The sequence below is a fragment of the Melospiza georgiana genome, chromosome 26 (assembly GCF_028018845.1).
Source record: "Melospiza georgiana isolate bMelGeo1 chromosome 26, bMelGeo1.pri, whole genome shotgun sequence".
Lineage (NCBI taxonomy): Eukaryota > Metazoa > Chordata > Aves > Passeriformes > Passerellidae > Melospiza > Melospiza georgiana.
The window spans coordinates 5,557,875-5,581,323 of record NC_080455.1 but is presented as its reverse complement, the minus strand read 5'-3'; the positions used below and the strand labels follow the sequence as shown (position 1 = coordinate 5,581,323).

General features: G+C 48.1%; 1 protein-coding gene across 3 annotated transcripts in view; it reads right to left on the bottom strand.

The window, feature by feature from the left end:
• GNG7 (G protein subunit gamma 7) overlaps positions 1–23,449 on the bottom strand; it is a 50,031-nt gene that overhangs the window by 10,582 nt on the left and 16,000 nt on the right. For all 3 annotated transcript variants that reach the window (XM_058041115.1, XM_058041118.1, XM_058041117.1), the window contains exon 3: positions 14,762–14,831. The gene's annotated coding sequence lies outside the window, so the exon portion shown is untranslated. The remainder of the gene's footprint in view (positions 1–14,761; positions 14,832–23,449) is intronic.

Below are 23,449 nucleotides of genomic sequence, written 5' to 3'. Positions count from 1 at the left end.
CGGGAATGGCTCTGGTGGCGCTGCTCCTCACGCTGTGCCCTGGAGCTCTTCCAGCAGGGATGGAGTCACCGGGCTGCTCCTCCTGGGTCTGGCACATCCCAGCGCAGGGAAATCTGACAGAAAGGTTTCCCAGCAGCACTGAAACCACGGGAAATCGATACAAATATAGGGAATGCAAGAGCAAAGGTGGGGAGGGATCATTGGGGTGGCATATCTGGGAGGGATGTTGGGAAATCCGGGATCCCACAGTGCAGGTGAGGCTTGGGAATGATGCAAACACAGCTCAGGAGGGTCTGGCTGGGGCAGGAGCACTCCTGCCCGTTTTAGGGAAAGCACCGAGGTCAGGATAAACCCTGGAATTACCAGGACTTGGTGTTTTAAACTCCAGCAGGGATGGAGTCACTGGGCTGCTCCTCCTGGATCTGGCACATCCCAGTGCAGGGAACACAGACAGAAAGGTTTCCCAGCAGCACTGAAACCACGGGAAATCGATACAAATATAGGGTATCGATTATAGGGAATAGGAAATCGATACAAATATAGGGAACACAAGAGCAAGGGCGGGGAGGGATCATTGGGGTGGCACAGCTGGGAGGGAGGTTGGGAAATCCGGGATCCCACAGTGCAGGTGAGGCTTGGGAATGATGCAAACACAGCTCAGGAGGGTCTGGCTGGGGCAGGAGCACTCCTGCCTGGTTTAGGGAAAGCACCGAGGTCAGGATAAATCCTGGAATTATCAGGATTTGGTGTTTTAAACTCCAGCAGGGATGGAGTCACCGGGCTGCTCCTCCTGGGTCTGGCACATCCCAGCGCAGGGAACACTGACAGAAAGGTTTCCCAGCAGCACTGAAACCACGGGAAATCGATACAAATACAGGGTATGGATTATAGGGAATAGGAAATCGATACAAATATAGGGTATGGATTATAGGGAATGGTAAATCGATACAAATATAGGGAACACAAGAGCAAGGGCGGGGAGGGATCATTGGGGTGGCACAGCTGGGAGGGAGGTTGGGAAATCCGGGATCCCACAGTGCAGGTGAGGCTTGGGAATGATGCAAACACAGCTCAGGAGGGTCTGGCTGGGGCAGGAGCACTCCTGCCCGTTTTAGGGAAAGCACTGAAGTCAGGATAAACCCTGGAATTATCAGGATTTGGTGTTTTAAACCGGTTTGGATATTCTGGACTAAAACCAGGACGCTCAGAGCCACGTCTGACTCACGAACAGCCCCAAATGTCTCCTGGGTTCCATCCCTGCATTTCCAAGCTCAAATCCCGAGTTCTGTGCTCGCATCCCCCCCAGTGGAGGCTGTGCCACCCTCCCGGTGTCGCGTCACGGCAGCACCGAGTGACGGCCGGGGCGGCCCCTCCGCGTCCCACGGCGCCGCTTTGTTCCCGAGCTCCCTCTCCCTGTGAGTGTGTGCCCGGCAGGCTGAGCAAGTCCCGATTTGGGGCTGTTTTCCTTGGGGAAAATGCAGCGCAAACCCGCGCAGCTCCTGAGTCAGCGGCGCGCAGCAGCGGCGGGTGACAGCGCGGTGACAGCGCGGTGACAGCGCGGTGACAGAGCGGTGACAGCAGCGCTGGCTCTGCCGAGCCGTGACTCAGCAGCGGCTCCGTGCTGCAGGAGACGCCTCCTCCTCCTCCTCTGCCATCACGGAGCTGGGCTGGCTCCGAGCAGCCTCTGCCCTTTTCGTCCATTTATTTATTGATTGATTTATTATTACATGGAGTGTGGTAGATAGGGGTCAAGCGCTCGGAAAATGTCGCCATGTCACAGAAAGCAGCAGGATTCCTCTCCCCCTAACGCCTCGTGATAAGGGATCACCCAAGAATGCAGTCCCCTTAACATTAGTAACTTTCTACTCCTTATTAACCAATTACAATGAAGTAAGACCCCCTGACGTAGAGAAAAACCTTCCTGAGTATAAAACCTGAGACAATAAAAACCTTTGAACCGTGCACCACGTTAGTGCTAACGTGTGTTCTTAGCCCGAGCGACCCTAGAGAGTTTAAGTCGCCACACCGTTTCCTCAGAACCAAGCCGCCTTACCTTACATCAAAAAACAACAATGGAGGAGGCGCGGATCCCCCAAACCCATCCCCAAACCCATCCCCAAACCCATGGCTGCCTTTCCCCGGGCTCAGCCCAACTTTCCCCAGCCTTTCCCGACCGAAACGCGGCGCGGGGATCGCGGTCACGAGGGTGAAACCGTTCGGGAAGCCGGGCCTGTCCCGGCCTGATGGGCACCGGGGCTGGCACGGCTCCCGGGCGGCTCCGGCCCACGGTGCCACCTGCCCGGGCTGACGGCAGCGCGGAAAAATGCGCTGATCCCCACAGCGCCGGGAATTCCTGCATTCCTCTCATAGCTGCGAGTGCCACTCCTCCGACAGCCACAGCCTGAGTGGCACTCACCCTTCCAGGACCCCCTAAACCCCACAGGACGGCTTTCACCCTTCCAGGACCCCAGAAACCTCTCAGGACCGCGTTTAGCCTTACAGGACCCCATAAAACTCTCAGGGCCCTCTCTATCGTCCAGGACCCCACAAACCCCTCAGGGTCTCATTTACCCTTCCAGGACCCCATGTAGCTCTCAGGACCACATTTACCCTTCCAGGATCCCATTTACCTCTCAGGACTGCATTTACACTTCCAAACCCACCAGGATTGGGAATTCGGGGATGGAGCAGCCCCAGGGTCTCCAAACCCTCTGTGTTTTGGGATTTCGGAATGGAGCAGCCTTAGGGTCTCCAAACCCACCAGGATTGGGAATTTGGGGATGGAGCAGCCCAAGGGTTTTGGGATCCGGGCATGCAGCAGCTCCATGTTTTGGGATTTCAGGATGGAGCCACCTTAAGAGTCTCCAAACCCTCTGTGTTTTGGGATTTTGGAATCGAGCAGCCTTAGGGTCTCCAAACCCACCAGGATTGGGAATGCAGGGACGGAGCAGCCCAAGGGTTCTGGGATCCGGGCATGCAGCAGCTCCATGTTTTGGGATTTCAGGATGGAGAAGCCCGAGGGTCTCCAACCCTCCATGTTTTGGGATTTAGGGACGGAGCAGCCCGAGAGTTTTGGGATCTGGGCATGCAGCAGCTCCATGTTTTGGTATTTAGGGATGGAGCAGCCCCAGGGTCTCCAACCCACCATGTTTTGGGATTTAGGGATGGAGCAGTCTGAGGGTTTTGGGATCTGGGGATGCAGCAGCTCCATGTTTTGGGATTTAAGGATGGAGCCACCTTAGAGTCTCCAAACCCTCTGTGTTTTGGGATTCAGAGATGCAGCAGCTCCATGTTTTGGGATTTAGGGACGGAGCAGCCTGAGGCTTTTGGGATCCGGGCATGCAGCAGCTCCATGTTTTGAGATTTAAGGATGGAGTCACCTTAGAGTCTCCAAACCCTCCATGTTTTGGGATTTAGGGATGGAGCAGCCCCAGGATCTCCAACCCACCTTGTTTTGGGATTTAGGGACGGAGCAGCCTGAGGGGTTTGGGATTCAGGGATGCAGCAGCTCCATGTTTTGGGATTTAGGGATGGAGCAGCCCCAGGGTTTTGGGATCCGGGGCCGCAGCAGCTCCCCCTGGCTGGAGCCGGCCCAGGAGCCGCCGCCACCTCCTTGGAGCCAGGAAAAGCGGGGGGAGCCGGGCGGGGGAGCCGGGCGGGCGATCCCAGAGCCCGTTGCTGCTTTTCGGGATGACCTCATGGCTTTGGGGAACAGAGCGCGGCTGTTGGGGCCGCGGCGCTCGCTCCTTGTCTGGGCAAGAACAAAGCCGGCTCCATTTTCCCTTCACACTTCCTGCAGCAGCCTCAATGAGCCATTGAATTTTTCCCTGACTGCAGCAAGTTTTTATTCCCTTTTTTTATTCCCTCCCTTCAGACCTCAAGATTTCTGTGGCGTGGGACCAGGAGCCATCGCAGGGTGGGAAAACTCCCCTGAAAACTTCCTAAAAACTCCCTAAAAACTCCTTAAAAACTCCTGGGCTCTCTCAGGAATGGATTTTCAGTCACACCATGTCCCAGCACAGCATGCATGGAACCTTTGGAGCTGCTGCATCCCACTTCAATCCATTCAAACCTTAAAATCCAGCGAAACCTGAAGCACCCAGGAATTCACCTTTTTTTCCTTCTCTCTCCCATTCCAGGGAGCTCAGGCCTGGCTGGAATCTCCTTCTCCCCAATTTCCCAGGAGCAGCCCCATAATTAACAGCCCTTTGCTAATGGAGCCTCAGAAGCTCAAGGGAGAATCTTTTCCCTAAGGCAGGAATTCACCTGGAATGGGAGAATTCAGCCCTGCTGGGGAGCAAAACCCCAAAACCTGAACCCCAAAACTTTGGGATGAACACCCAGCTCCAGCTCCATGAATGGGGACCTGGAGCCACTCTGGGATCCCCATTCCCTACAAAAGGGTCATGCTGGCATCAGGGATTGGGGCTCATTCCTGTTCTGGAATGGCCACAGAGCTGCTCCAGGATCCCCATTCCCTACAAAAGGAAATGCAGGGAATGGGGATCCTGCTGGCTGTGGGACTCATTCCTGTGCTGGAATGGGGGGACAGAGCCACTCTGGAATTCCTACAAAAGGGCCCTGCTGGCATCAGGGATTTGGGCTCATTCCTGTTCTGGAATAGGGACATGGAACCACTCTGGGATCCCCATTCCCTACAAAAGGACCCTACTGACACTGGGGCTCATTCCCATTCTCAAACAGGGACACAGAGCTGCTCCACGATCCCCATTCCCTACAAAAGGATCCTGCTGGCACTGGGGATTTGGGCTCATTCCTGTTTTGGAATAGACACAGAGACACTCTGGGATCCTCATTCCCTACAAAAGGACCCTGCTGGCATCAGGGATTTGGGCTCATTCCCATTCTGGAATGGGGACACAGAGCTGCTCCAGGATCCCCAATCCCCTGCTGGATTGGGGCTCATTCCCATTCTGGAATGGGGACGTGGAACCACTCTGGGACCCCCATTCCCTATAATAGGCCCTGCTGCCACTGGGGCTCGTTCCCATTCTCAAACGGGGACACAGAGCTGCTCCAGGATCCCCATTCCCTACAAACGGGCCCTGCTGGCACTGGGGCTCATTCCCATTCTGGAATGGGGACACAGAGCTGCTCCAGGGCCCTGCTGGCATCAGGGCCCAGCTCATCCCCGGCCCTTTCCCGCTCCCTGGCCACGTGAGTGCCCTTTGGGGCACGGCCATCACATGAGTGCCACCCCCTGCTCTTTCCTCCTCCACCCATCCCCGCAGTCCTGTGACTTTCCCTGCCCAGCTTTGTTTTCATTGCTGCCGGAGCTCCAGAGGGTGACAGCGATGACAAAGCCACCCTAAATCATCCCCAAACCCCACGAGGGGTCCAGAGCCTGATGACTCCTCTGCGCCTGTCGGAGCCCAGCAGCTTTTTGCTGCTTTTTGCGTTTTCCCGCAAAACCGCGGCTTTTTGGGAAAAGGCCGATGACTGCAGCGTCATGTGAGGGTCTGCCCTCCCTGCTGGGGCTGGGAGGAAGCTGAAGGTTCTTTTCTCTCAGTCACGCTGGGCTGGCACAGCTCCAGGGCTGAGCTCAGGGCTGGGGTTGCTGCCAGCGGCCTGGCCCAGGCTAAAAAAGGGAATTTTCCCCACTGTGTCAAAGGGCTGAGGCACGTGAGGGAGCTGCCCCGGGGTCACGGGCAGCTTCGGGATGGATGGGGTTTAAATTTAGAAAATTATCTGCTGCAGGTTGGGGAAAAACAGGGAGAGGGGAAGAGGGAAAATTCTCCAGCTTTGGAGAGAGCTGATTGCAGCCCTGCAGGAGCTGGCAGGGAGGTGGAGGGGTTATTTACAGAGAGCCAGGATGCAGGGAATGGATTCCAGAGTGGAAAAGAGAAGATTTGGGTGGGATCTGGGAGGGAATTCCTGCCTGTGAGGATGGGGAGAGGGTGGGATGGGATTCCTGGAGAAGCTGTGGCCTTTGCTGGGGGTTTGATGGTGAAACAAGGAAATGATCAAGCCAAGAAAATGATCAAGAGGGAATGGCTTCCAAACTGGAAAAGGGGAGATGTGGGTGGGATTTGGGAAGGAATTCCTGCCTTTGAGGGGCTGGGATGGATTCCTGGAGAAGCTGCAGCCTTTGTTGGGGTTTGATGGTGAAACGAGTGCAGAAGCTTGATCAGGAAATGATCAAGCCAAGAAAATAATCAAGAAATGATCAGACCAAGAAAATGATCAGGAGGGAATGGCTTCCAAACTGGAAAAAGGGAGATTTGGGTGGGATTTGGGAAGGGATTCCTGCCTTTGAGGGGCTGGAATGGGATTCCTGGAGAAGCTGTGGCCTTTGCTGAGGTTTGATGGTGAAACGAGTGCAGAAGCTTGATCAGGAAATGATCAAGCCAAGAAAATAATCAAGAGGGAATTGCTTGATCAGAAAATGATCAGACCAAGAAAATGATCAGGAGGGAATGGCTTCCAAACTGGAAAAGAGAAGATTTGGGAAGGGTTTTGGAAGGAATTCCTGCCTGTGAGGGGCTGGGATGGATTCCTGGAGAAGCTGCAGCCTTTGCTGGGGTTTGATGGTGAAACAAGTGCAGAGGAGTCATCAGGAGGGAATGGCTTGATCTGGAAATGACCAAGCCAAGAAAAGGATCAGGGAATGGCTTCCAAACTGGAAAAGGAGATATTTGGGAAGGAATTCCTGCCTGTGAGGGGCTGGGATGGATTCCTGGAGAAGCGGCAGCCTTTGCTGGGGTTTGATGGTGAAACAAGGAAATGATCAAGCCAAGAAAAGGATCAGGAGGGAATGGCTTCCAAACTGGAAAAAGGGGGATTTGGGAAGGGATTCCTGCCTTTGAGGGGCTGGAATGGGATTCCTGGAGAAGCTGCAGCCTTTGCTGGGGTTTGCTAGTGAAACAAGTGCAGAGGAGTCATCAGGCTCTGAACCCAGCTTTGGCTGAGGCCTCGTGGTGTTTGGGGATGATTTAGGGTGGCTTTGTCACCCTGTCACCCTCTGGAGCTCCAGCAGGAACAAAAACAAAGCTGGGGAGGGAAAGTCACAGGACTGTGGGGATGGGTGGAGGAGGAAAAGCAGCAGCTGGGCCTGGATCCCTGGAAATTCCAGGGATGGAGCAACCTGGGACAGTGGAAAGTGTCCCCTGCTCGTGGCAGAATGATGTTGGCTTGGAGGTCCCAGCTGCAAATCCCAATTTGCATCTCTAATTGGATAAAAGAAATGGATAAACAACATTTCTGTGCTGCTGGGAGAAGCCGTGCCCACACTTTGGCACTGCCTTGGAGTGGCCAGACTGGGATAAACTGGGATAAGGATGAAGGAGAGGCTCACCTGAGCTGGCCCTGTGCAATCCCTGCCTAATTAGCACCTTCATTTAGCAGGTGAAATTAGGAGGAGCTCAGTGCCAGGACACTGAGGTGACACAGCTGATCCCGTTCCCCTCCTCCTCACCCATTCCAGCTACTTTTCATCCATTTATTTTTGCTTGTGAACCGTTAATTTCCATGTATTTTTATCTCAAATTTCACTATTTTAAAGCCAACACCCACCCACCCAACCTGCTGCAAAACCATCTGCATTTAAGAGCTGAATTTAAAACTCAGGGTCAAAAATCCAACTCCCCCAACCACCTAAATTCAGGTTTTATTTGCCCAAAATTTCACTTTTGAGTGCTTTTTACAGCACTGAAGGAACTCAACTTAACCTCCAGTCCCTCAGTTGAGATTAATTTGTGCTGCTCCTACCTGGAGTCTCCCAGGGGTAAAAATAGAGGGAGGAGAGGGAGAATTTAGCACGGTGTGAAAAAAACTGGGAATTTGGAATTCCAGTTTGGGAATTCAGCTGCTACTAAGGGCTAAAAAAAGGAGGCAGCAGGAGGAGTGAAGTCCTTGGCACAGAGTGGCTCCTCCTCCTCCTCCTCCTCTTCCCAGTCCTTCCCTGGCACATGAGTCACGTTCCCTGAGGAACCCACTCAGCCCAGTTTTCCTCTCTGGGTGTGAAAAGAGCAGGGAAAATATCCTGGGATTGCCAGCAAGGTGGGGCTGAGCCCGTGGCAGGTGCTGGGGGATCCCACAGCACCCCCAGCCCCAAACCTGGGCACAAACAGGGCTGAGTCAGCTGGGACACAATCCCAAATCCCCAAATTCTCAAATTCTCAAATTCCCAAATCACCAAATGCCCAAATTACCATATCACCAAATCCCCAATTCCCCAAATCCCCAAATCACCAAATCCCCAAATCCCCAAATCACCAAATCCCCAAATTCCCAAATCACCAAATCCCCAAATTACCAAATTCCCAAATCCCCAAATTCCCAAATCCCCAAATTCTCAAATGCCCAAATGCCCAAATCCCCATATCACCAAATCACCATATCACCAAATCCCCAAATCCCGAAATTCCCAAATCACCAAATCCCCAAATCCCCAAATCACCAAATCACCAAATCCCCAAATTCCCAAATCACCAAATCACCATATCACCAAATCCCCAAATTCCCAAATCACCAAATCCCCAAATCACCATATCACCAAATCCCCAAATGCCCATATCACCAAATCCCCAAATCACCAAATTCCCAAATCACCAAATCCCCAAATTCCCAAATTCCCCAAATCACCAAATCCCCAAATGCCACCGTGGGAGGCTGCAGGGTGGGAATGTGCAGGATGAAATAAGGACAGAATTTGGGCATGCAAAGAGCCTTAAATGCAGATTTTTTTTGTTAAAAATGAGGATTTTTGGATGAGTGCAGGCACGTGGCACAGCTCTGGTGCCATGTGAGGAAACTCTGCTGGCTGGGATTGCCAAAAACAGCAGAGAGGGAGAGGGATCAGAGCTCCAGGAGTGCTGGTGTGTGATAACTACGGAGTCCTGATGGCTGATATTGGATAATATTGATAATTGATAATTGGATAATATTGATAATTGATAATTGGATAACGATGGTACTTGGTAACTGTATAATCCTGATATTTGATAATTGGATAATATTGATAATTGATAATTGGATAATGATGATACTTGGTAATTGTATAATCCTGATATTTGATAATTGGATAATATTGATATTGGATCATTTGTAATGTTTATATTTGAGAATTGGATAATGCTGATGTTTGATATTGGATAATGGGATAATCCTGATATTTGATAATTGGATAATATTGATAATTGATAATTGGTAATGCTTATATTTGATAACTGGATAATGCTGATATTTGATAACTGGATACTATTGATATTGGATAACTTGGTAATGTTTATATTTGATAATTGGATAATGCTGATGTTTTATATTGGATAATGGGATAATGATGGTACTTGATAATTGTACAATCCTGATATTTGATAATTGGATAATATTGATATTGGATCATTGGTAATGTTTATATTTGAGAATTGGATAATGCTGATGTTTTATATTGGGTAATTGGATAATGATATTTGATATCTGATATTTGAGAAGTGGATATTGATATTTGATAATTGGATAATATAGATATTTGATAATTTGGTAATGTTTATTTTTGATAATTAGATAACGCTGATGCTTGATAACTGGATAATATTGATATTTGATAATACTGATATTCGATAATTTGATAATATTGATATTTGATAATACGGATATTCAATAATTTGATAATATTGACATTTGATAATTTGGTAACCTTTATATTTGAGAATTGGATAATGCTGATGTTTGATATTGGATAATATTGATATTTGATAATTGGTAATGTTTATATTCGATAATTGGATAATGCTCATATTTGATAATTGGATAATATCGATATTTGATAATTTGGTAATGTTTCCCTTTGATAACTGGATAATGTTGAGATTTGAGAACTGGATAATCCTGATATTTGATAATTGGACAATATTGATATTTGATGATATTGATATTTCATAATTGCGTAACAGTAATATTCGATAAATGGATAATGTTTATATTTGATCATTTGATAATACTGATATTTGATAACTGGATAATATTGATATTTGATTATTGGATAATGCTGATATTTGATAATTATACATTTCTGCTATTTTATTACTGGATAATGCAGATATTTGATAATTTGTCCACCAGTCCTGACTCCTGGGACAGGACAGGAGGCTCCTGGCCTGGCACCCTGCTCATCTGTCCCTCCCTGTCACCTCCTGCAGCAGCTCCAGCCCAAAGCTCCCCCACATTCCCAACCCCTTGGACACTCCCAGGGATCCACAGCTGCTCTGGCAATCTCCAAAATCCTGAATTTAGGGCTGGGAACTGCGGCTGGAGCCGTTCCCAGCCTGTGATGCCTTTCCCAGATGTGCACCCAGATAAAAACTGAGTTTTCCCAGGGGCTGGGATGCCCCTCTGTGGGAAAACTGAGCTCAAATTCCCCCCAAAAACCTGGGAAAACAAAGAGGTGTCAACTCTCTGAGGGAGGAAAATCAACATTCAGGAGGGAAGGAGCAAAGGATCAGCAATTCCAGCTTGTTCCCTGTGTTTGCAGACTGAGGATAAAACCTGAGGGTTTCAAAAATATTTAAACCGATTAAAAATCAGTTTTCAAGTTTCAAGTTTCAGTTTTAAGTTTAAAAAAAAAAAAAAGGTTTAAAAATCAGTTTTGTGCTGGTGAGCTCAAGTGCAGGAGCTCAGGAGGGAGGAAAAGGTTTCTTACAAACCACAAAACCCTTCCCAGTTTGTTGGGTTTTCCCTGAAAACTTGGTGTTTTCACCCAAATCTTTCATCAGTGATTTCACTTCCAAGAGCTGCAATTTCCTCAGCTTTTCCCAGCTTTTCTGTGGGTTCAGCACCTCTTCCAGACAGCGTTTCCTATTTCCCCAAAAAAGGTTCAGCTGAGCCATCCCCAAATGAGCATTTTGTGCTTTGACAGCTCTGAACTTCTCAGAATTCTGACAAATCACCCTGAGCTCAGAGAGCACGTGAGCCTTGCTGGGAAACAATCCCCAAACCAACCCCAAACCCAGGGATTTGGGGTTTTTTTTGTTTTTTTTTTTTTTTTTTTTTAATGGATGGGGGATGTTTTGCAGGGAGGATTTCATGGATTTGTGTGGATTTATGAGGATTTGCTCCTCGGTTTGGGGTGCAGACAAGGCAAACCTTCCTGCAGCTGGAATGGGATGTCTGGGGGTGTTTATTGGGATGATCCTGGTGTTTATTGGGATGATCCTGGTGTTTATTTCTCAGCATTCCCAGGGAGAGGTTGGGTGACTCAGGCTGGGAAAGGCAGCACCGAGCAAACCCCGGTGATCCCTTCGTCCTGCCCACATCTCCCCAAAACAAACCCCAGGGGTTTCCTCAGCTGGTGGAGCAGCAGAAAAGGGAAATTTTGGGGTTGGAAAAGCCGTGTGGGGGCAGTGGGGTGAAGGTTTCTGGGTGTGCAGGTGCAGTGTGGGAGGGCAGGAAGGACAAACCAAACCCCAGAGTGAGTCAGCAGCGCTCCGGCTGCTTCCTTATCTCCCATCTCTGAGCAGAAAGGGCAAAGCAGCAAAGCTGAGCTGAGCTGAGCTGGAAAAGGGCTCCAGAACTGCTGGGAGCTGCAGGCAGGGCTTGGATCTGGGATTTTCCTGCTGCCAGAGAGGAAAATCTGGCAGAGATATGAGGGGAAATTGGGGTGCAGCTGCGATCAAAGGCGGCGCCGTGAGCGTGGATGGAAATGGGGGATGCAGGTGACCCCAAAAAGAGAATTCCCAGCAGGAAAACACAGATCACAGTGGGAAGGAGGGTCCCACCCAGGAAAAGACAGAATCACAGTTCCCATGGTGGGAAATGAGGGTGCCACCCTGCTCAGAGTCTCCCTTCTGGCTCTGTTTGGGGGAATTCCTCCTCTTCTTCATATTTTCTCCTAAAAATGGGGAAAACACCTCTCCCTTTTCTCATTCCACCCTAAAAATGAGACAAACACCTCTCCTTCTCTTAATTCCCTCCCAAAACGGGGGAAACATCTCTCCTTCTCCTCATTCCCCCCCAAAAATGAGGGAAGCACTTCCTATCCTTCCAATTCCCCCCAAAAATGGAGTAAATACCTCTCCTTCTCCTCATTCCCCCCAAAAATGAGAGAAGCACTTCCTATCCTTCATATTCCCCTCAAAAAATGAGACAAGCACCTCTCCCTTTCCTCATTTCCTCCCAAAAATGAGACAAGCACCTCTCCTTCTACTCATTCCCCCCAAAAATGAGACAAACCCCTCTCCCTCTCCTCATTTCCCCCTAAAACCAGGGTGAACATCTCAACTTTTCCCTTCCCTTTAATCCTCAAAGGATTAACTGTGCCCCTAAACAAACAAAAAACACTCAGGAAAACAGGAGGGATGATGCAATTTAAATAAGAAAAACAACACAACAGATTATTTTTGCCTTTTTTTTTAGGCAAGGAATAGAAGAGCAAAGCTGGTACTGACAGGCTGAGAGGCCACCACAAAGAAACCAGAACAAACTCCTCACCCTGAGCCAGCACCACCCCATGCAGGGATTTCTGAGCCAGCCTTCCAAGTGAATTCCCAGAAAATCACGTGGATTCAGGAGCAGAAAGGTTTCCAATGTTTTCCTGGCAGGGCCAAGAGCCAATTCCCAACTCCTGGAGCAGCTCAGTCTGAGCTCCTTGTGTGCTCCAGGTTGGGGCAGGAGAGATTTGGGGAAGAGATTTTACAGAGAGATTTTAAGGATGGATTTTAGGGACTAGAAAATCACGTGGATTCAGGAGCAGAAAGGTTTCCAATGTTTTCCTGGCAGGGCCAAGAGCCAATTCCCAACTCCTGGAGCAGCTCAGGAGCTCAGCCCTGATCTTTTTGTGTGCTCTGAAGGGGCTGCAGCAGCTCCAAGGAGAGATGTGGGGGACAGGTTTTAGGGATGGATTTTAGGGACTGGAATATCACGTGGATTCAGGAGCAGAAAGGTTTCCAATGTTTTCCTGGCAGGGCCAAGAGCCAATTCCCAACTCCTGGAGCAGCTCAGTCTGAGCTCTTTGTGAGCTCCAAGGAGAGATTTGGAGGATAGATTTTACAGACAGATTTTAAGGATGGATTTTAGGGACAGAAGCAGCATGGAAGGAAAATTCCTGGGAGTTTCAGGATGGTGGAAGAGCCAGAGCAGCACAAAAAACTCTGCAGCCACAGGGCTTGAAAGGCTCTTTGAATTTCTGTGTGTGAAAAGGACAGAGTGCAAATGGCACAGAGTGCTCCAAGGGCTCTGGATCATCCCTGATGATCCATCCCCACCTCCTCCAGCCCCAGCAATGAGTCAGGCAGGCCCTGAGCAGGGCAACACCTCCGCGCAAGGCTGGGTCACTGCACCTTCCCCACTCACAGCTGATTGCAAAAAACGCCATGAATTCTGTGCAAAAAACAAATATAAAACACATTTAACAGCACCCAGCAGCAAGAGGCACAACAGGAGCCTAGAAGTTTTTTTATCTGCCCAATTTTCTCTCCTCCCTGCACATCTGGGCAGTTTTTGAGGCCAAAATTCAGGCTGTGCTGATCAGAAGAAGAAAAGAGTTATAAAAAAAAAATCCCACCTCCAGCTGGAAGGCACCCAAAAGCCTGGCTGCAGCTTGGGTCTGAAACAACACCTTATTTAGACAATCTGAGGAATGTTTGGGAGGCTGCTCAGGCTGGGGATTTGCATAATGGGTGTCTGTCCGTGCTTACCTAAGAGCACAGGAATCCTGTCTGTCAGTCGGTCTAGACTGTGGGGTTGGATCCAGGGAATCTCCCAGCCAGGAATAACACGGGCAGCAGGGCAGGCTGCTGCCACCTGCCGATGGCACCCAGAGCTTTGGCAGCAAATTTGATTTTTGGGGTGATTTTTTGGGCGTTGGGGTTGTGGTGAAGACCTCGGCTCAGGGTGAAAATCCATCCTCATCATCATCATCCTCATCCAAAAAAACCCCACTGCTCCTGGTGGCCCTGCAGAGCCTCACCCCGCTCTGCTGGTGGTTTCATTTTTAATTAAATCATTGGGAGCGTTTTGATGAAGGAATTTCCATAGAAATAATGAGATTAAAGCTAATTAATAAATAATAAAAGCGAAGCCCCACAAGCGCGGCCCACGCGCGCCCTCTGCGGGCCGCACTGAGGAACTGCAGGCAAGGAAATCCTGGGAGATTTTTTCCCCTAAAGAATGGGATTTTAAGGGATTTTTCACAAAAAATGCACAAAATCAGAACATTTCCATCTCCCAAAGCCGGGGAAACGCAGAGCTCTGGATCCACCTGGATCTCAGCTCTTTGAATGAGCCAGGAGCAGCAACCACTCATCATCATCATCATCCTCATCACCTCACTGTCCTCTTGTCCCAAAGTTTCATCTCCTGTGGGGATCTCAAACCCCTCCCAAATCCAGACAGGGCTCAGCCTCTTGCCCTTTGAATTCCCAAAGTTATTCCAATAAAAAACCCTGAGCATGATCCAGCCCTGGGACAACACGGCCACAATTCCCAGCTCTGGGTTTGTCACCTCCAAACAGCCCTAAACAACCCCAAAAACCCCAAAAAACTCAAATAACCCCAAACAACCCCTTCACAGAGCTTCCCATGGAACAGCAGCTCCCACACAGCTCCAGGTCCCCTCAGGAATGCAGAGATTTCTCTCCCTAATTAATGAGGTAATTGTAGCACATAATGAGGCCCCATAACCAGCAGCACCCACAGAACCCAAATTCACATCCTAACCCATCCCAAACCCCTCATCCAGAAAGTTTTCCAGATAAAATGTACCAATTAATGGGAAATTAATCAATAATGAGACAAATCTGCTCACCTTCCTACTGCAGAGCAGCCTCGTTCTCTGTGTGGATTCCTTGATTTTTTTCTGGATTCCTGGATTGCTCCTGCCAAGAAAAATGGGAATTCAGATCCATCAGCCTGAGCAGATGGAGCTGTGTTATTAATAAAGTTATAATTTGGGATATTTACCCCATCATGGCATTAATTATAATTGGTGAGGAACATCCCTGGTTTGATCAATTATCCAATTATTCACTGGAAAATCTTCATTGATCAATAATCAGAATAATGACAGAGAAGTTGTGGAATTTTCCTTTGTTTTTATAAATCACAGCTTGAGTGAGGGAAATATTTGGGTCTAAATTGTATTTTTTGGGGGGAAAAGCAGAGAGGGAAAGGGGTTTGTATAATTTTGGGGGAATGAGGAGAGGGAGAGGTGTTTGCCTCATTTTTGGGGGGAAATGAAAGAAAAGAGTTTGCATCATTTTTGAGGGGAATGAGGAATTGGAGAAGTGTTTGCTTGCCTCATTTTTTCGAGGAAATGTTAAAAATAGGAAGTGCTTCCCCATTTTAGGGGGCAGTGGGGAGAGGGAGAAATGTTTGCACCATTTTTTGGGGGCGAATGTGAAAAAGAAGAGGAATTTCCCCCATTTTTGGGGGGAATATGAAGAAAAGGAGGAATTTGCCCCATTTCAGAAGAGAATAAAAATAAGAGGATTTTGCATCATTTTTTTGGGGGGGGGAAATATGAAAAAGAAGAAGAATTTCCCCCATTTTAGAAGAGAATATGAAGAAGAGGAGTTTGCATCATTTTTTGGGGGGGGAATATGAAGAAAAGGAAGAGTTTGCCCCATTTCAGAGGAGAATAATAATAAGAGAACTTTGCATCATTTTTTGGGGTGGAATATGAAGAAAAGGAGGAGTTTGCCCCAATTTTGAGAGAGAATGATGGGAGGGAGAAGTGTTTCCCCCATTTTTTGGGGGAAATATGAAGATAAGGAGTTTGCCCCATTTCAGAGGAAAATATGAAGTAATTTGCATCATTTTTTTGGGGAGAATATGAAAAACAGGAGGAATTTCCCCCATTTTAGAAGAGAATATGAAGAAGAGGAGTTTGCATCATTTTGGGGGAGAATATGAAGAAGAGAAGGAGTTTGCCCCGTTTCAGAAAAGAATATGAAGAACAGAACTTTGCATAATTTTTCTGGGGGAGAATGTGAAGAAGAGGAGGAGTTTTTGCCCCATTTCAGAGGAGAAGATGAGGAAGAAGAATTTGCATCATTTTTTAGGGGGGAATATGAAGAAAGAAGAAGCATTTACATCATTCCAGGGACGGTTACAGAGCATTTCACCACAGAAAAAAAAGAGGTTTCACCACAGAAAAAAGTTCCTGAGCATTTCAGCACTGAAAAAAAAAGTTTCCTGAGCACATCCTGGAAGGTTGAATTTCCAAGAAAAGCTCAGTCCCAGGCTGCAGGAACGAGCTGCCCTTGGGAGAGCTCCCAAAAGCCTCCCCAAGAACCCCTCGTGCCTCACGTCCCCTTCCCAGCACAACATTGCTCAACCCAGCTGGAGTCAGGGCAGGATGAATTCCAAGAATCCATCAGAGCTGAAATCCAGCCCTGCTTGTTTTCCTCGCTCACTGCTTGAACACAAACAGGGTTTTTTTGGTTTTTTTTTTGTTTTTTTTTTTAGTTTTGTTTTGGTTTGGTTTCTTTCTGAAGGAGTCAAACTCACGTCAGTGATTCTGGGCTGGGGTTCCTTTCACCTCCTCGTTCTCTGCAGTGGGTTCAGGGCTGAGGAACAGCCAAAAAAAGCAAGTTTAGACTTGTTTTGGTTTTGGTTTTTAACAGAGATTTTTGACAGATTTCACATGGCAGGGCCAGCTCTGTGTGGAAATAAGAAGGTGAGGGCAGAGAAAAAAAGGTGAATTTGGGGCAAGGTCAGGAGAGCAAAAAGGAGTTGGGGACAAAGGCAAAAACACCCCAAAGAGCTCCAGGTTTGGAATTGGCTTTGGAATGGGCAATCCCTGAAGCTCAGGGAATCCTGGAATGGTTTGGAATGGAAAGAGCTCAAATCCCACCCAGTTCCACCCTTCCCACTGCTCCAAACCTCTGGAATTGGGCACTTCCAGCCATTCCCACTCCTCCAGGGAACCTTTCCACAGCACCACCCATGAATCCCTGGATTCTGGGGAGGTTTTAGCTGGATTTGGGATGGGAGGATGGAAAAAAAAGCATCTGGATCATCAGGATCCCTTGGAATGGGCAATCCCTGAAGCTCAGGGAATCCTGGAATGGTTTGGAATGGAAAGAGCTCAAATCCCACCCAGTTCCACCCTTCCCACTGCTCCAAGCCTCTGGATCTGGGCATTTCCAGCCATTCCCATTGCTCCAGGGAGATTTTCCACAGCACCACCCATGAATCCTTGGATGTCAATTGTGGATTTGGGGTTTTAGCTGGATTTGGGGTGGGGGGAATTGCAGAATTGGGGTTTTAGCTGGATTTGGGATGAGAGGATGGAAAAAAAGCACCTGGATCATCAGGATCACTCCTCCTCCTCCTTCCTGCTGATTCCCTCCAGAATCCTGCAATTGACCCCAAAAGGTCTGAAATTCCAGGGAATTCATCCCCACAGTGCAGCTGATGAACAAACAGGGCCGTGAGCTGACAAAATGCAGCAGCACCTGGGAGGTTCCACCAGGAATTTTGGGATAAGTTCCAACTTTCAGCTGCCATCCTGGCTGCAGAGGGATTTTCCAAAACAAACAATCCCATGGAGGTGAAGCTGCTGCCAAAATCAGCTCCACACAAAGCACCCCACACCAAATCACCTCCAAACCCTTCAGCCAGGTAAAATGAACCCATTAATGTCAGATTAATCAATAATGAGAATTCCCTTCCCTTCAGACCGAGCTGAGCTGAAATCCTGCAGCGACAGCACAACCTGTGCATTATTTCTGTCAGTTTTCCCTGGGATTTTGGGCTGCTTTGGGTTTCTCCTTTTTGTGCCTCCCTTTCCAAAGCCACACAGGTTTTCCAGCACTTAAAAATTATTAAATTTCAGGTTTAGAGCTGCTCTCAGAGACCCCACGGGGACCTGGCAGCAGCCACACCACAACCAGAGGGGAAAAAAACAACCCTGGAGCTTTGCAGAGGGCCAGGATCCCAACTCTGGGTTGTTGTTTACAGCCCTGCAGGATCCCCTGCTCTGCAAGGCAAAACAAGGCTGAGGTCAGCTGGAAGAAACTCTGCAATAAACTCTGCCCCCTCCTTCCTGCCAGCCCTGTCCTGGTGCAAAGGTTTGGAACTTGATATTCCACAGGCTCCTGTTTACAGACACTGCAGTGGAGCAGCCCTGCTCTGCTGCCAGCCCAGCTGGGGACACTCTGGGGACACTCTGGGGACACTGAGAATTCCCTGTGCCCCACACTCTGCCATTCCCTCTGGGAAACATCCCCTGGGTCTGGGGCTGGGGACTTGGGAAGGCAATTCCTGCTGGGAATGTCACACTGGGGCAAAATCCTGCCTGGATCTGGGTTTTCCTGCCTCTATCCAGGATTTCCTGGTTGTATCCAGCTTTTCCTGCCTCTTTTCCTGCCTCTATCCAAATTTCCCTGCCTCTATCCAGGTTTTCTTGCCTCTATCCAGTTTTCTTGCCTCTATCCAGGTTTCCCTGCCTCTATCCAGGTTTTCCTGGCTGTATTCAGGTTTTCCTGTTTGGATTCAGGTTTCCCTGCCTGTACCCAGGTTTTTCCTGGCTCCATCCAAGTTTTCCTGCCTCCATCCAGGTTTCCCTGCCTCTATCCAGTTTTCTTGCCTCTATCCAGGATTTCCTGGTTGTATCCAGCTTTTCCTGCCTCTTTTCCTGCCTGTATCCAAATTTCCCTGCCTCTATCCAGGTTTTCTTGCCTCTATCCAGGTTTCCCTGCCTGTACCCAGTTTTTTCCTGCCTCCATCCAGGTTTTCCTGCCTCTATCCAGGTCTCTCTGCCTGTATCCAGGTTTTCTTGCCTGGATCCAAGTTTCCCTGCCTCTATCCAAGTTTTCCTGGCTGTATCCATGTTTCCCTGGTTCCATCCAGGCTTTCCTTGTTGTATCCAGGTTTTCCTGCCTATTTTCCTGGTTGTATCCAGGTTTCCTTGGCTCTATCCAGTTTTCTTGCCTCTATCCAGGTTTTTCTGGTTGTATCCAGGTTTTCCTGACTGTTTTTCTGCCTGTATCCAAATTTCCCTGGCTGCATCCAGGTTTCTCTGAGTGTATCCAGGTTTTCCTGTTTGGATTCAGGTTTTCCTGTCTGTATACAGTTTTCTTGCCTCTATCCTGGTTTTCCTGGTTGTATCCAGGTTTTCTTGCCTGTATCCACGTTTTCCTGCCTCTATCCACGTTTTCCTGCCTCCATCCAGGTTTCTCTGGTTCTACCCAGGTTTTCCTGCCTGTATCCAGGTTTCCCTGGGTGCATCCAGGTTTTTCTGCCTTCCTCCAGATTTCCCTTCCTGCATCCAGTTTTTCCTGCCACTATCCAGGTTTTCCTGCCTGTATCCAGGTTTCCCTGCCTCTATCCAGGTTTTCCTCCCTGCATCCAGGCTTTCCTGATTATATCCAGGTTTTCCTGCCTGTATCCAAATTTCCCTGGCTGCATCCAGGTCTCCCTGCCTCTATCCAGGTTTCCCTGAGTATATCCAGATTTCCCTGCCTGTATCCAAGTTTTCTGTGGTGCTGGAATTCCTGTTGCTGGAATTCTGTGCTATAGGAATTTTGCACTGCTGGAATTCTGTGCCCCTGGAATTCTGTACTGCTGGAATTCCGTGCCCCCTCAGGAATTCTCCATTCCTTTCCCAGCCCTGGGTGTCTCCCTGGATGCTCAGCTCACCCCTCCATGCAGCAGCACCACAGCTTCAGTTCTGCCCCTTTTGTGCACCATAAACATCCCCAAATCCACGTCCAGAGCCAGACCTGTCACATCCCCAAAAATATCCCCCTATAAACAGCAAATTATCCAACAATGGCACCAGGGCAACCACCCCAAAACAGCCAGGGCAGAGCTCCAAACGTGAACTTTTCCCTGGGAGCTCCTCCAAGGGATGAGCAGATCCTTCTTTCCCTGTGCCCTTTTCCAGCTGGGATTTTTTGGGGTTTTTTGGGGTTTTTTTTTTTTGGGAACAGCTGCTGCAGCCAGCACTCATTTGCTGTTGGAAGTTCTGTGCTGGCATCAGGCTCTGGAATATTTTTTTGAAGTCCTAAAAAGGGAAGAATTGGAGGAGAGGGAAGCAAAAAGGGTCTGCAGGATTCACAATCCCAGCAAAGTGACCACACTTGGCATTTTAAAATATTTCCTAAAGCAAATCCTGCCCCTGGGAAGATCAGGAATTTGGGGATTTCACACACCTGTGCGGGGGGAAAAGGTGAAATAACCCAAATTAATGCAGAAGTGGAGTTAAAATGTAGAAAGCCTCATGGATCCAAGGAAAAGGAGCTGCACATTTCCCCACCTGGGATATTCCAAGGGATTTTTCCAACCCTCTCAGGGCATTCCTGCCCAGGAATTGCAAAAAAGGGAAAAATAATTTAAAATAAACCCTGCAGAGAGCAGCAGGAGCTCATTCCTCACAGAAATCCATTCCTCACAGGAAATGTTTGGGGATTGTGCTGAGCGGAATCTCCTCAAACCCTTCAGAGTTTCAGAGATCCTCAGGACAAGGGGCCATGGAAACAACAGGGCTCATCTCATTTCAGAGCTATTTTTAAAAGAGTTTTTTTTTTGCTTCTGGGATGCCAATTTCCAGGAGTTGTTTGGAAAATGAGATTTTTTAAAATGTCCCCATGCTAATGGAACAAACTGTGCTGGAGCAGCAGCTCCTCCTGCTCGGGGGTACTCCAGGGATGGCTTTGACTTTCCAGCTTCCTTTCATCCAAAAAATAAAAATAAAAATCATCTTTTCTTCCTTTTAGAGGGCAAAACAGCAACAAAAAAAAATGAAATTTGTGTTTAAATCCTCATGTTTTAATGCCTGCAGCTGTTCCAAGCAGATCAAACCGGGGATCAAACCCTTCCCTGCTCCTGAGGTTTAATGGAATTATTGAATTATTTCAGTCCAAAGCCTCTGCCAGGATCTAAAGGGGATCTGTTCTATCACTGACAACATCCCCAAAAACAGCAGGAATTTTAAAGTCCACACCAAGAACGTCCTAAAAATGGGAGGAATTTTAAAATCCACAAAAAAAAAATCTCAAAAACTGCAGGAATTTAAAAATCCACACCAAGAATATCCCCAAAATGAGAGGAATTTTAAAGTCCACACCAAGAACATCCCAAAAATGGCAAAATCCCCACCAAGAACATCCTAAAAACTGCAGGAATTTAAAATCCACACTGAGAACATCTCAAAAACGGGAGGAATTTTGAAATCCACACCAAGAACATCCCAAAAATGGGAGGGATTTTAAAATCTACACCAAGAACATCCTAAAACCAGCAGGAATTTAAAAACCCACACCAAGAACGTCCCAAAAACAGCACGAATTTTGAAATGCATAAGAGAACATCCCAAAAAGGGCAGGAATTTAAAAACTACACCAAGAACATCTCAAAACCAGCAGGAATTTTAAAAACCACACCAAGAACATCCCAAAAATGGGAGGAATTTTAAAATCCACACCAACAATATCCCAAAAACTGCGGGGATTTTAAAATCCACACAAAGAACATCCCAAAAACGAGAGGAATTTTGAAATGCACACCAACAACTGTGTGGAAGGTGAAAGAGGATCCAGCTGAGGGGAATTCCTGACACTGTAAATACCAGATGAGATGCTGAGGTTTGGGATTCCTGGAGCGCTGCTGGAAAAACCAGCAGGAATTTTGCTTTGCAGGGTTCTCAGAGCTATCCCATGGGTTGCTCCAACAATTTGGGGATTTCTCCGGTAAAATATTAAATATCAAGTTGTTTAAAATCCCTAAAAACACCCAAAAGAATTCTGATAAACCAGCCCTGCTTCCAACTGAACCAAACACCTTTTTCCTTCCACCTGGGAAAAGTTCACCACAAAAAAACAGGGAAAGGAGGAAAAATATCCAAAGGAAGGATTTGGAAGCAAGGTTTGGGTTTAAATGAGGTTGTTTCACCTCAGAGCAATTTCTGAGGTTGTTTCAATGTGGTTTGTGTTACACAAGTGGCCTCAATCTTCCGGGATCAGCAATTTTGTCCAGGCAATTAGTGAAAAAATTAAATGTCTTAATGACCCCTGGGAAATGGGATCCATCAGTGATTGCTGAGCCAGGGCAGCTCCACTTCTGCAGGATATAAATCCCCAAAAAAAAAGGGGTTTGTGTCATTTCGGGAATGGTGGGAGAACTCACAGCATGGAAAGCTGCTCCTTAAAATCAGAAATGTGTGAGAATCTTAATTGGCACCACAAAGAGATTAAAAATTCCCTCAGGATTCTCCATTCCCTTCCCAACTCCCTCAGGAATTCTCCAGCCCATTCCCATCTCCCTCAGGAATTCTCCATTCCCTTCCCATTTCCCTCAGGAATTCTCCATCTCCCTCGGGAATTCTCCATTCCCTTCCCAAATTCCCCAGGAATTCTCCATTCTCCTCCCATTTCTCTCAGGGATTCTCCATTCCCTTCCCATTTTCCTCAGGAATTCTCCAGCCCCTTCAGGAATTCTCCATTCCCTTCCCATTTTCCTCAGGAATTCTCCAGCCCCTTCAGGAATTCTCCATTCCCTTCCCATTTCCCTCAGGAATTCTCCATTCCCTTCCCAACTCCCTCAGGAATTCCCCATTCCCTTCCCATCTCTCTCAGGAATTCTCCATTCCCTTCCCATCTCCCTCGGGAATTCTCCATTCCCTTCCCAAATTCCCCAGGAATTCTCCATTCTCCTCCCATTTCTCTCAGGGATTATCCAGCCCTTCCCATTTTCCTCAGGAATTCTCCAGCCTTTTCCCATCTCCCTCAGCAATTCTCCATTCCTTTCCCATCTCCCTCAGGAATCCTCCATTCCCTTCCCATCTCCTTCAGGAATTCTCCATTCCCTTCCCATTTCCCTCAGGAATTCTCCAGCCCCTTCCCATCTTTCTCAGCAATTTTCCATTCTCTTCCCATTTCCCTCATGAATTCTCCATTCCCTTCCTATTTCCCTCAGGAATTCTCCATTCCCTTCCCATTTCTCTCAGGGATTTTCCAGCCTTTTCCCATCTCCCTCAGGAATTCTCCATTCCCTTCCCATCTCCCTCAGGAATCCTCCATTCCCTCCCCATCTCCCTCAGGAATTCTCCATCTCCCTCAGGAATTCTCCATTCCCTCCCCATCTCCCTCAGGAATTCTCCATTCCCTTCCCATTTCTCTCAGGGATTTTCCAGCCTTTTCCCATTTCCCTCAGGAATTCTCCATTCCTTTCCCAGCCCTGGGTGTCTCCCTGGATGCTCAGCTCACCCCCACCATTCACTTCCCTCCATGCAGCAGCACCACAGCTTCAATTCTGCCCCTTTTGTGCACCATAAACATCCCCAAATCCACCTCCAGAGCCAGACCTGTCACATCCCCAAAAATATCCCCCTATAAACAGCAAATTATCCAACAATGGCACCAGGGCAACCACCCCAAAACATCCAGGGCAGAGCTCCAAATCCTCCTCTCAGGTCCATCCTGAGCACTCAGGGCTGGAGAAATTAAATTAAATTAAATCCCCCCTTCCACACTTCCATAAAAAACTGTGA